At 51.3% G+C, this 12,382-nt stretch overlaps 1 long non-coding RNA gene across 1 annotated transcript in view; it reads left to right on the top strand.

Annotated features, from left to right (window-relative positions):
• Window positions 1-1,696: 1,696 nt before the first annotated feature.
• Window positions 1,697-12,382, top strand: part of LOC122462219 — a 72,227-nt gene continuing 61,541 nt past the window's right edge. Inside the window, exon 1 of the long non-coding RNA XR_006284636.1 lies at window positions 1,697-2,025. This is a non-coding gene — a long non-coding RNA (uncharacterized LOC122462219). The remainder of the gene's footprint in view (window positions 2,026-12,382) is intronic.

Here is a 12,382-nt window from a genome sequence, read left to right as displayed (position 1 = left end):
GCCGGCTCAGGGGGCTTGGGGAATCTGGCCCGCGTCTGGCTGTATTGCTGAGCGGATATTTCGGAGGCTGAGCCGAAGGCTCGCCCAGGGCCAGGGCGGGTGGAGCCGGCCGGGGGTTCCCTCGTGGAGTTTAGGCTTCGGGGGCGTCAAGAGAGGGGGAGGGATAGCTCAGTGCTAAACCCAGGGTTGTGAGTTCAATCCCTGAGGGGGCCATTTAGGGGCTCTGGGGCAGAAATTGGGGATTGGTCCTGCTTTGAGCAGGGGGTTGGACTAGATGACCTCCTGAGGTCCCTTCCAACCCTGATATTCTATGATCTATGAACCCCTGACACTCAGACAGCCCCGCGCCCCCCATCACACGCACCACCCAGCTGCCAAACAAACCCCGCCGCGGCTGGACGTGTTTCCTGCTCGGTGGCTTGTTTCCTCCGAAGGATCCTAACGAGGCCCATGGCAGGGATTCAAGCCCCTTCCACTATTTATAGCCCAAACGGAACAACCCCCCGCTAGCCCCATTGTGCGGCTCCTCGCGAAGGGCCGTTTGCAGCCGGCTCCAGACATCCCTTTTCTCCGGGGAAAGAAAGAGGATACGCAACACTCCGCGGTGACCTGCTCCGGCTCCCCAGATAAAGTTGGCCGGGCTCTGTTGAGACCGGCGCGACGGGCCCAGGGAAAAACACGCGGCGCTGCCCATACAGGGCCCCGCACAAAGGGGGGTTTTATTCAAATTTGTTTAGAGTTTCGCGGATTTGCATGAAAAATGTGTGAGAAAAGCCGGCTCCAATGACCTCATCCGCAGCTGCCATTAACGTTCAATTAGGGGCTGAATAGCGGCAATGGGTGAGCAGACTGGGACGTGAAGAGAATCCAGCCTGGGACCCAGCCTGTGAGAACCAGAGGCCAGCTCAGCCCCGGCAGCTTTTTACAGCCCCCCCCCCCCCAAGAAACAAGTCTCGCCTGGCCTTAGCCCCCCAGAGGCCAGGCATATGCCTGGCTGTCTTAGCAAACCTACGGGCTAAATTCTGTGTCCTGTGACTAAAGGGAGACACCTCCAGACAATCGCTTCTGCCCAGGTTCAGAAGCCAGCACCCCAAGGCTGGGTGTGAGCCTGAGAGGGGGCCAGAGTGCCCCCACTCCCCGGGAGAGGCGCCTTGGAGAGAGGCAATGGGTCTAGCTGCGCTGGAGGGCTCGGCCCTGCTGAGTTCACCCCACTTTTCACAGCAGCCAGTGAGCCTGAATCAGGTGGAGATGGGAGGGGTGGGGAGAGAAGAGTGTGGAAATCGTCCCGGGTGGTGGTGGAGGTCTCTCCCCCCCGCCTCCGCCCCCCGGTAGAAGCTGCTTTGGGAGAAGGGTCCGTGTTCCCCACACCCTGACTTTGGGGTGAGTGTCTCTCAATGCTTTAGCCTTACATGCTGCCACGGGGCTGTGAGCCAGCGTGACCCTCGCCCCCGACCCCCAGCACAGGCAGACAGAGCACCCCCAGGTGCCCTGATCCCAGCCAGGTTCTCAGGCTCAGAGCGCTTCCCCGGCCTCTCAGACAAAGTCCCAAGTTCAAGTCTGCGCTGACGGGCTTTGCCATGGGATTCTCAACTCCTTTCCATCCCCGCCTTTTGTTCGCCTCTGACAATTGCTCTTTATTCCCCCCCCCCTCACCCCCGCCCGCCCTCCCTTCTGTACTTGGCACCGTTTAGCAGCCTGACTGCAAACTTAACAACCCTGGTTCTTGGTAAAAGCACTCAAATTACCCTTCTTTCTACATATATACATTTCCCGGGGAGTGCGCGCCTCCCTGCTACAAGGGCTCGGGGGTGCCATGCCAGTCCCCTAGTGCACGACCCAGAGTCCCTTCACACGGGAACTCAGGGGCTTGCTCTCAAAGTTAAGCTTCCAAAGCCCCTAGAGACAACTTGCTGCTAAAGTCTGTCAGACACTGTGCTAGCAGGAGGAGAGAATAAGCCTGAAAGATTCAGCAGCTCTTCTCTCTGGGGCTTCCCAAAGCCAAGGCAGACGCGGGACTGCGCTCAGGTAAGAAGAACTTTGCATTTACTTGTCGTGTTTTTTTCTTTTTCTTTTTTTCTTTGATGCCACACTTTCTGAGCTGCAGACTGGCTTAGCGATGACAGGTTTGCACTTTACGGTCTCAGGCCTATTTCTGGGGGTTCCCCTCCCCCCTTAAGCGGCAGGCAATACACCCGTTTTGCATAAATCAGAAGTCACTGGCGGTTGCTATTTGGTTAAGTGTCACACTTTGACCCGGGACCAACTCCCGGAGCCGGGGCTCGCGAGCTGATGCTCTAATAATGAAGTGTCTTGGTGACACAATGGCCGCGGCTACAAAAAAAAGTTCTCACCCCTTGGGTTCAGCCAGTCACCTTACAAGGGGCTGGTGTCACCGCGCCACTCCTGACGGGTCCGGGGCAGCTCGCCACTTCCTCTGGCTGCTTCCAGGGGAAGGGGGAGCGGGACAGGGGAGCAGGCGGGACACAAGTTAGGGCGCACGACGCCTCTGGCTGCAAACTGTAGCCGGGTGGTTGCAATTCGGAGCGCTCGGTAGTAAGTACACGTGGTGATCCGAGGTTCCCAGGGCGCTTGGTGCTCTCCGGCTCTGCGCCCTCCCCCTGCTACTTAGAGCTGGGAGCTCAAACAGAGACTTTCGGCTACTTCTGCCTCCCCTTCAGAAGCCCCCCTGGTTAGGAGGTGACCACCCCCTGCAGCAGCCACAGCGGTCAGGACTGTCCCGGGGACAGATACGCGCAGCCAGCGAGGGGAAAGAGAGCTGAGCTCCTTAAAGCAAAGACCGGTGCCCGTTGGAAGGCGGCGGGGTTACCCGGGGGAGGCGGGGGGGGCAGCGCAGCCTTAGCCTTGGTACAAGCCCCACTGGGCGTGTTAGCGAGTGGCGTTCTCTAAAACCCCTTTGCTGAGCCACCCGAGCCGGGGAGAGATGCAGGGATAAGGCGATCTGCGGAGGTTCCGCGCGCCCTCCTCCGCTTCCACCGCAAACAAGCGGGTGGCTTTGCAGACCCTTGTCAAAGTCGGGAGCGGAATAAACGGGCTTCAGTTTCAACCGCAGCCGCGCAGGGGGGCCCCCAGACGGACCAGAGAACCGAACCGGGACACACATCGGGGGGCAGGACCCCGGAGCGCACTAGAGGTCAAAGCGCACTGGCCTTTTTCTGTGCAAGCAGCGCCTCTGCAGCCAGAAGCTGCTTGTTTGGGTTAAATGTTTGCACATGGTTGTTTGGAGGGCTAGACGGTCCTGGCGAGTGATGGTAGATCGTTGTCGGTGCGTGACACCGCGGCGCACACACCGCAGGCGGTTTGCTCATTGCTCTAGAGCGGAGACGTCCTTTCCATGCAATGGTTGCCCACAACACCAGAAGCAGCATGTCAGAAGCAGACCAGCCCCAGGCCGAATATTGGAAGCTAAAGGCAGGGCCTCTCCTTTGGCTCTTTAGCCCCCGGTCTGCGCGGCAGCCCCCTTCCCCTGTCCCACGGAAGTCAGATGGCTGCTCCCGGACGGAGGAGACAGTTCAGGGCTGTGAGATTCCTGCTGACACCCGCATGGGCCAGAAGCTCTGACCGCCGGGAGTCCAGCTGTGTCCAGCGCAGTAAGGGGTGCGCAGTAGTCATGTGACTGTCACCTGCAAACACTGGGGAGCAGAGGGGGCCCCCCCGATCAGCCCAATGTTTTGCCCTCCCCTTTTTTGGAGTCCCCCCACCCTTTCCTGCTGACAAGAAGAAACGCCAGGGCCCTGCTCGTTCTGTATTGGTGCCTGGTGGCGACGCCCGTGAGATCAGCCGGGCTGCTGAGAACTGGGAAGTAAACCTGGACCTTGTCGCGGCGTTGCTGAAAACGCCCTGCAAAAGCTGGCTTCGGCTTGCGGCTGCTGCGGCTGGCGGGCACAGCACGGCAGGGGGAATGTAAAGAGCGCCCTGCATAAGCTCGGGCCGTAGCACTGGGGAGGGAAACGCCTATACACGTACATACAAACATATACCCACAGACACACCAGAGACGTCTACCCAGGCAAATACACACTCGCAGCTACACTTACATAGACACAGAACACAGACACCAACACGCTGACATCGAGCTAGAGATGACATTTCGCTCTTCCAGTCTATCAGGGTACACCGGACTAACAGCCGCCCCCTGTCCAGAGACCCGTGAACACTCACCAAGAGCTTCTCTGTCTTGAGATGAGACTATTTGCTACTAGAATGGACTTTGGGGCGGGGTGGGGGGTCCATGGAATAGGGAGAAAGAACAGGTGCATTTGCAAACCGACTAATTCTCATGCTAAATAGCAAACAGGCAAGATGGGGTTCTGGTGGGTGGCTAAAGCTATTAGAAACCCTGCAGGAAAGGAACCTCAGCCTTCTGCAAGGCCACCCCCGGTTACCTCCATCGAACCTTACGCTTCGGCTCTGCGGCTCTAGTTTCTTTCTAGCTCCTTTCCTTCATGTCATGTATTTGTTTTGAAAATCCCAATGAGCAACTTCAACACAAAAACCACCTAAGGTGGGCTTTATGAGAGGTGGCATTTGATTGGCTGGCACGGATGATGTCTGGTGAGCACTAAAACAACCTGATCAGTAAAAATCCTACAGACCGATCAATACAGCTGGATTTTCCCCCCATTCGCCTCCCTAATATTCTAGGAGCTTAAAAAAAAAGAGAGAGAGAGACGCTTCAGGAAAGGACCAGGACATTGTATCGTCCTGGCTCATAGCCCGAGCCATCAAAATAGAGAAAAGGAAAGGAAGTCACAAAAACACTGTAAATAAAGATAAACCAGTAAATAGGAGCAGCTGTTAAAAATAAAGCAAAAAGAACTGCGTGGGGCCGAGGAAGAGGAGCCAGATCGTGAGGAAGTTGCAGGACTTGAATTACTGGCTTCCAGAGAATTACAGACTGCAAAATACCCCCAGACTGGGAATAAAAATCAATTGTAATCTGTTTTAAAAGTGATCTGTTTCCTTAAACACCGAACCCAAAACAATACCAAAACATGGTAATTTGTATCCATTTGCTAAGAGCAAACCCCGCAATGGAAGAAAAGTGGAGCTGTTCGCCCTTCTGGGGGCCATGGAGAAATACCCACACCTAGGGTAGGAGGTTACAGCCACATTTCCCGGGGCGATCAAGCTTTACAGTACCCTAGTCACTCATCTGGGGTGTATCGATGACCTCTGGATGTGCAGTATGTTGTTAAAACAAGTATAACACGAGTTCTGGGCGATTTAAACAGATATCCGCATATTTCCGGGGGCAATTGTGTGTGCAATATAGTCACCTTTTTAGGTGGACTATTTCAGGAGAGGCATTATACTGGACAGTACAGTCACATTTCTGCGGAATTATATTGTACGATGTCCCCACATTTCTGGGGTATTATTATGGACAGTATTCCCACCTTTGCAGTGGGAATTCATCTGCACAGTCCATTCATATTTCAGGAATTCTATTGTACAGTGTTCCCACATTTCTGGGGGGGGGGGAGGTACACGTGTTGTAGTACCATATTTCTGGAGTGGAGTAGTCTGTGCCAACTAGCCACATTTCTCGGGATTTCTAAATGCACGATTCGCACATTTCTAGGTGTATGGGTTATCCTGTAGAGTGTGGTGGGTAGACAGATTATACAGCCAGCTCTACAGTTCTGGACAGAGGTTTCAGGTACCGTATTCACACACTTCAGAGAGGGAAATGGGGGGAGGGGTTAATGGGTAGAATACATCCCCATTTCTGGGGGTGGGGTTGTATACTTATACCAACGCTTCGGGGGGAGTGTTATATATGACGGACTCGGCACACATCTGCTGTAAGCGAAGGGCTTGGCATGTGTCTATGCATGTTCCTCTTTAGCGGTGACTGTTTTTTTAAAAATGTTCCCGAAGCGATGAATGAGTGGGGCGCGCGTAGGTCAGCATGGCACCCGTCCTCTAGCGCCCAGAGCCTGGGATATTAATTACAGCCTGTTCCAATTACAGTGGGGGGCTGGACTGTCGGCCAGGGCACCAGAATTCCTCCCTCTCCCCCAGCTCTACCGGAAAAGCCCTTTCCCGTCTTAGTGCCATAGGGACGGGTCACTTGAAATGGAGAGACAGGAATTCAGTGTAATGTCTCACCCCAATCGATTAAACGAGGTGCCATTTAGAGCTCCGGCGCGTTTATTAGCCCTCTCCCTAGATAGATGGATCGATTCCTCTGTATTCCCAGAGGCATGGCTGTTGGGGTCTATACATTTCAAACGCAGTCGTCTTTTGTTGCACTCTGAGCTGTGACTAAGGATTGAAATCTCAGCAGAAGGGCACTGTAGTGTTCGCGCTTCCTAAACATAGCAACGAGCATCTCCCACCGCCCCCCTTCTGTCTTTATAAAACCCTCATTCTGAAAAACAACAAGCGATGGCATTTCTGGGATCTTTACTTCCTCCCGACACCCTCTTAAGTATTGAATGATCAAAGTGATGGGGCTATTTTCGAAGGGTTTCCTTCTAAAAGTTCAGCATCTATTTTGCTCTTTAAAAACAAACAAATCCCCGGTAGAAGCGTCCCCAAACTTCTGACCTCTTTATGCAGGGATGTTAAGGACGGGCCTGTAATTTACTTATGCGATCGCAGGTCTTCTCCATGGTGACCACCGCAGGAGAAAGGAATTAGGAGGTTCTAAGGTTTATTTATTTTCCTGGCACGCCTGCATTTAAAACAGTCGTCAAAATACAGAGAATCTAGACGCCAAACACTTGAAACAAACTGTTTCGAAAATAAAGGAATGGCGCCACTTTGAGACCACCACGATGGAAAAGGAGAAAAGACTGAACTTCATCCAACTCAGGGACACACTGGTCACGAATTCCTCCGTTCTCAGCGCTCCCGCATCTGCCCCATGCACAAGGTGGGGTGAGGGTGGGAGATACTTCAGTAGCAACTACAAATCAGCCTGAACTCCCTCCTCTGGCAGGGATTCGTGGGGCGGGGGGGAGGACGGAGAGAAGCCCGGATTGGCTGCTTTCATACAAAATCCTGTGCTGGGTTTTCGTGGGAGGGAGCTGCACCTTGTAGACAACCAGCTCCTTCCAGTCAGATCAGGGATTTCTCTTAGCAGATGAAGGCCGAGGCTCGGCGATGGGATGCCCCCTTCCCGTGGGGACGTGCACACGCCTCCCCTCTCCTTCAGCTGTGCGATGCCCCCCAATCGCATCCTGTCCAGGGGCGAGCAGAGCCCTTTCCCCTCCCAGGCAGCCATTTTGTAGCAGGTGCCTGCTGCTATGCCAGGCACAGGGCTGCTCAGGAGGGGCTGCCGAATCAGAACACGCGCAAGGCAGCTCTGTCGCCCCCCCCCACACACACCCCCCACCTCCATCCAGCTGTTCGAGCCCTGCCTCCTTCCCAATCGCTTACAGGGGCTCCTTTCGGTGGGAAATATATTACTTCGCCCGCTTCCCTCTCCCATTGACAGAGATAAACATGCAAATGAGGCGATTTGCATGCTATTAACATACAGGCAGATGGGGGGAGGGGGTTGCCTGGGTGCGCAGTGCAGCATGTGTTAATGCAAAACACAAACACCAGCCATTGCTAAAGGAGATTGCAAGCGGCGCCTACAAGTTCCTGCATCGCTTTCCTATTTTCCTATGTATTTAGATCCATATTTCCCGTAAAAAAATCCCTTCCTTTCAAAGCTTAGTTGGAGGCAAACGTGACTGGCATGACATTACCGCGACACCCTAGCACTCAGGTCCTGCACTCTGCAGACAAGGCCAGAACCCAGAGCTGGGAAACGCCAGGCTGGGGAAACTGGTTCAAATCCTTCTCCATCCATCCATCCATCCATCCATCCGTCCATCCATCCACACACGCAGGCACAAATAGATCTGCAGAGGATTAAATCCTCCCTAACGAGCATGTACATAGCACCCCTTAGACAGCCAACCACCCCTCTACACACCCCAAAGCCACCCAATTCACCAGCGCCCTGCGATCTGCGCCTTCCTAACGACCCTTTAGCGAGGCACTGGCTTTTAAAGCCATTGTTTGCCAGAAGCTGGGAGTGGATGTCAGGGGATGAATCACTGGATGATTTTCCTGTTCTGTTCATTCCCTCCAGGGGCACCTGGCCTTGGCCACTGTCGGAAGACAGGCCACTGGGCTAGATGGACCTTTGGTCTGACTCAGGATGGCCGTTCTGAAAGAGTGTCACACTGTTTTTCAGGCCAGGCTTCCCTTTACTTGCCACTGACTGCGGGGTAGCTGTAGCTCTTCCCGGCCAGGGCACCCAGAGGAACCTTGCTTCACTCCGTAAACACAACGAGGGGTTTCCTTTCATTCTCACCCTTATTTGTGTTATTGATTGAAGTGCTGCATCTTTCAGTAATAAGCCGTAATGTGCATTAATTGCACAATTAAAGATTTAGCTTGATAGGCCATTTAAACACCCTGGCTCCGATGTCAATCACGGGAAGAAAGCTTCTAATTGACACGACTCCTTCCCGGGGAATTATTGGAGAGAAGCGTTCACCACGATTTGTAATCGCGCTTGTCCTACCATAACCCCCCCAGTTCAGGCTCTTCTGGAGGTGACAATAACCGCATGCAGGGAGTTCAAAGGGATTAAAACGTGGGAAAGCAGCCGTGGGGAAGAGGAAGCCGAGAAGCCCTGCTAAGATGATAGGGAGAGAGCACTGGTGAAGGTTTAAAAGTCGTCTTCTGGTTCAGAGGCAGGACTACTCATTGATTAAAACCCCTTATTAGCAGAACCCTGGGCACTGTTCAGTCCACGTCACCGTGCAGGAAGGATGCACACGCGGCCCCACTGCACACACAACTGGAGCACACGCTCGGTACACAAGCACACTCAGGGGTCGTACACTAAGCGCCCTCAATCCCAGGTCACACACTCACTAGTGCGTCGACACGCAAACGCGCCGCCATCACAGCACAGACGCTGGACCCACAAAATGACGCGTGCACACGCGACCTATAGGTGTGGGGCGCACACGAACCCACAAGTACGCGGGGAGCTAGAGCAGAAAATACAGTTTGTGCCTGGAAGGGAAAGGTCCCCTTGCCTCAGGTGCTTAGAGCACGAGCTCCTGTCTTCCAACGCCTCCCGTGCAGTGGGTTGGGGGTGGAGGATTCCCCTCAAATGCAGTCAGATATTGTGGCTTACATGGGGGACCCCTACACATACATATAAAGAACGCAACACTGGGAAGGGAGAGGCAAAATAAAGTTCCTTAAAGGGTCCGGCGGCAAAAGCCCAGTGGAAATCTCACCCCACTGGAAATCTACCCAAACGTCCATAGGCCCTCTTCTTTCTCCCCACCGTTTTCTCCAATCCCAGTTCTCTTCGAAAATGGAGAAAAGGGTCTTTAACTCCCTTGCCCACTCGGGGCTTTCTCCGCCGCATTGTGAATAGGTGCCGATTGGGAGTGGGGCGTTTCGAATTTCTTCCTAATGAACAGGAACGCTTTTCTGGGCTAAGACCTCCAGTTAAGTGGAAGTGGCCCCTAAGGAAGAACAAAGCGCTGATGCCTCTGTGTGTTCCCAGCCCTAACCTTCCATTAACACTCTCCCTTCTACACGGCTGCATTCTTTGTGCTCCCTCTCCGCTGCACCTGCTCGGGCTTAAGTACCTTTGCAGGCAGAGGACACAGGCTATTTTAATAGCAATCGCCGAAGTACCTGCTCATGAATAAACACCAGCCTCCATTTAGACGGTACTTAGCGCCCATTGTGCTGGGAAACTGGCCCTTTTCTTAAAGTCCCTCCGAACCAATCCACAAGATTCCCCTGTTCCAGATATCAAAAAAGCAGCAGGTCTCCGTGTACACACACTCTGTAGAGGCTTGTTGTAAAATAAACCCGTTTTTCTTCATGTAAGTGACTTCTTTAATTGCTGTAATAGGAGAGGCATAAAGGGCAGCAGTTCAATGGTGGCTATTTATTTATCGGAATGTTATTAAAGCAGCCACCCTATGTTATAAGGTCTGCAACAAAAAGATCCTCTCTTCTCGCTGTCTGTCCAGAGCTTGTCCGTGGCTTTTCCTATATACCCGTCTGTCTGCTCCTGCTCTCTGCCTGGCAGAAGCATGTGTACCTGTGTACACACGCAGAGTACCCTCCCTTTATCTCCCACTTTAGCTGGAAACTTTGCAGGTTCCCACACAAAGTGGCCCAGTCCTGTTACCCGGTCCCAGTTACACTGGGCAGCCTCGCTCGTTTGCCATAATTCGGCTGCCCCCTTCAGCCTCAGATTCGGTTTCTGAATCACCGAGGCTTTCGACGGAGCCTTTAATTCCCAACTTCTCTTGCTTTGCCGCCTGGAAGAGTGGGCTTCAGAAGTACAGTGGGGGTGAAAGCGTAACATAAAACGTAAAAGCAGGAGTTCTGTAAACAAGGAACAACAGTATGTAGAGATTTGCAGGACGTTATAAACCGGGGACTTTGTACTTTTCTGAGGATGGATTTGCCATTGACAATTATATATTGCATGTAAATGTCAACCCTTTGTTGTGTAATATGATGTTGTTATTATACATAGACTATTGTGGGCAGTATACACACACGTAGTCAATAGACGTACTGTCCTTAATAAGGTGAGAAGGATATATAGTATATTAGGTGTATACAATATACCGAAATATATATTTATCCTTGCATTTCTTTCCCCTAGACTTTTGTAGCTTTCCTTTAGAAATATATTTAGTTTGGGTGTCACGTGTTTCCACTGAAAATACAATCTGTCGTGGCTTCCACTAAGAAATACAATTGTACAAGCCCTTTTATGTGTTCCAGAAAAGAAAATATTCAGTAGGCGAATTATTTGTTTTTTTAAAACAATTTTTTAAAAAAACCAACCCTCCCGTGTCCACATCCTTTTCCATATTTTGTCCAGGTGTCTGAAATACATGAAGCAACTTCCACAATGAATTCTTGCAACTGAAAATACTTTCCAGAAAGAGTGAATAGATTATTATTACTATTATAACTAGTAAGAATAGGATCTCCTCCTCAGCACATCAACACACAACTGGAAAATAGGCACATGGATTTTTAAATGTAACTGAAATATAATTTTCAGGCGATCAGAAAGCGCTTCAGAACAGCCAGCTGCGTAATAACCCGGGCTTCTGTCTTTGTAACAGACAAACTATTAGGTTAAACCTCCAGGCGAAGCATCCATTAAGGGACAATGCAGCGTTTCAGTGTGGAAACGTTCAGTAATATGCAGGTTATGGGAATAAGATTGTTTATTTTTTAAAAAATTAAATCCTGTGAGAAAATTCGGTAAATACCAGACAGGCAGCAAAAGGGATCCAGACACACCGACCTGTAGACAAATGCACAGTAACACATGGATAGAGAGTTAGACACAAACAAACACACAGCAAAGAGACACACGTGTGTACGGCGCAGTCCGCCTCCAGACACACAATAGGACAGATCCTGCTCTCCTTATTCATGCAAAACTCCCACTGATTTCTGCATTTGACTGATTCAGCTGCAATGAAATCAAGATCGGGACCAATATCCACAGGGAAACATATCCCTGGATTTGGGGATAAACTCAATTTTCAAGGTCTCAAACAATTGTTATTAAAATAATATTACAAAGAAGGGAGTGTGGGGGGTATACGTGTAGTAATAAGATTCAGTTCATTAAGCTGGCGCCCGATCTCTTTCAAAGCCCTGCTTATTTGGGATTTTGGTTCAACTCTGAGACCACAGTCGGTGCTATCGGTTTTCCGTCATTCCCACCAGCTGTTCTCATCGGACTCGCTTTCCTCCTAATTTTGCGAGGTTCAGATAAACAGTCGCCTCCGAATTAATAAAGCGAGGATGCTCTTTATTAACTGAACTGAATGATTGATTGAAGTGTTGGATAGCTCCTGCCTCATTAAGGTTTCTGCTTAGGCAGGTAGCCTAGTCTTTGTAGCCCACTAACCTATTCCTGTCGCCCACTAAACTTTCTTATCAGGTTAACAATAGAGACACAATGATTATAGAGATAATAGAGACCCAGTTCTCGAGTAGGAGGGCCGGGACAGGACGCAGTAGAGAGTAATGAGAAAGCAGGGTATCTTTAAAGGATCCAGATTCACAGAGTCTCAGACCCATCCCAAGATGCTTTTAGTTCCCCCAAACCAGGATGTTACTACTTTGTCATGGCTGAGAGTTCACACCAGTCACGGATTTATTTATTTTTTTCCCTTTAAGGGAAAAAACATAGAGAACATCAGCTTGTATCTGCAGCAACCCTTCTTTCCAAAAATAATCCAGCTCTTATTGATCAGATATAATCGTATCATTATGTGTAATATTCGGGGAGGGGGTTGGTAGCACTTTACATTAAATGTACGTTTATAAATAGCTG

Source organism: Chelonia mydas, chromosome 10 (genome assembly GCF_015237465.2).
Source record: "Chelonia mydas isolate rCheMyd1 chromosome 10, rCheMyd1.pri.v2, whole genome shotgun sequence".
NCBI lineage: Eukaryota > Metazoa > Chordata > Testudines > Cheloniidae > Chelonia > Chelonia mydas.
This window is presented reverse-complemented; position numbering and strand designations above follow the sequence as displayed.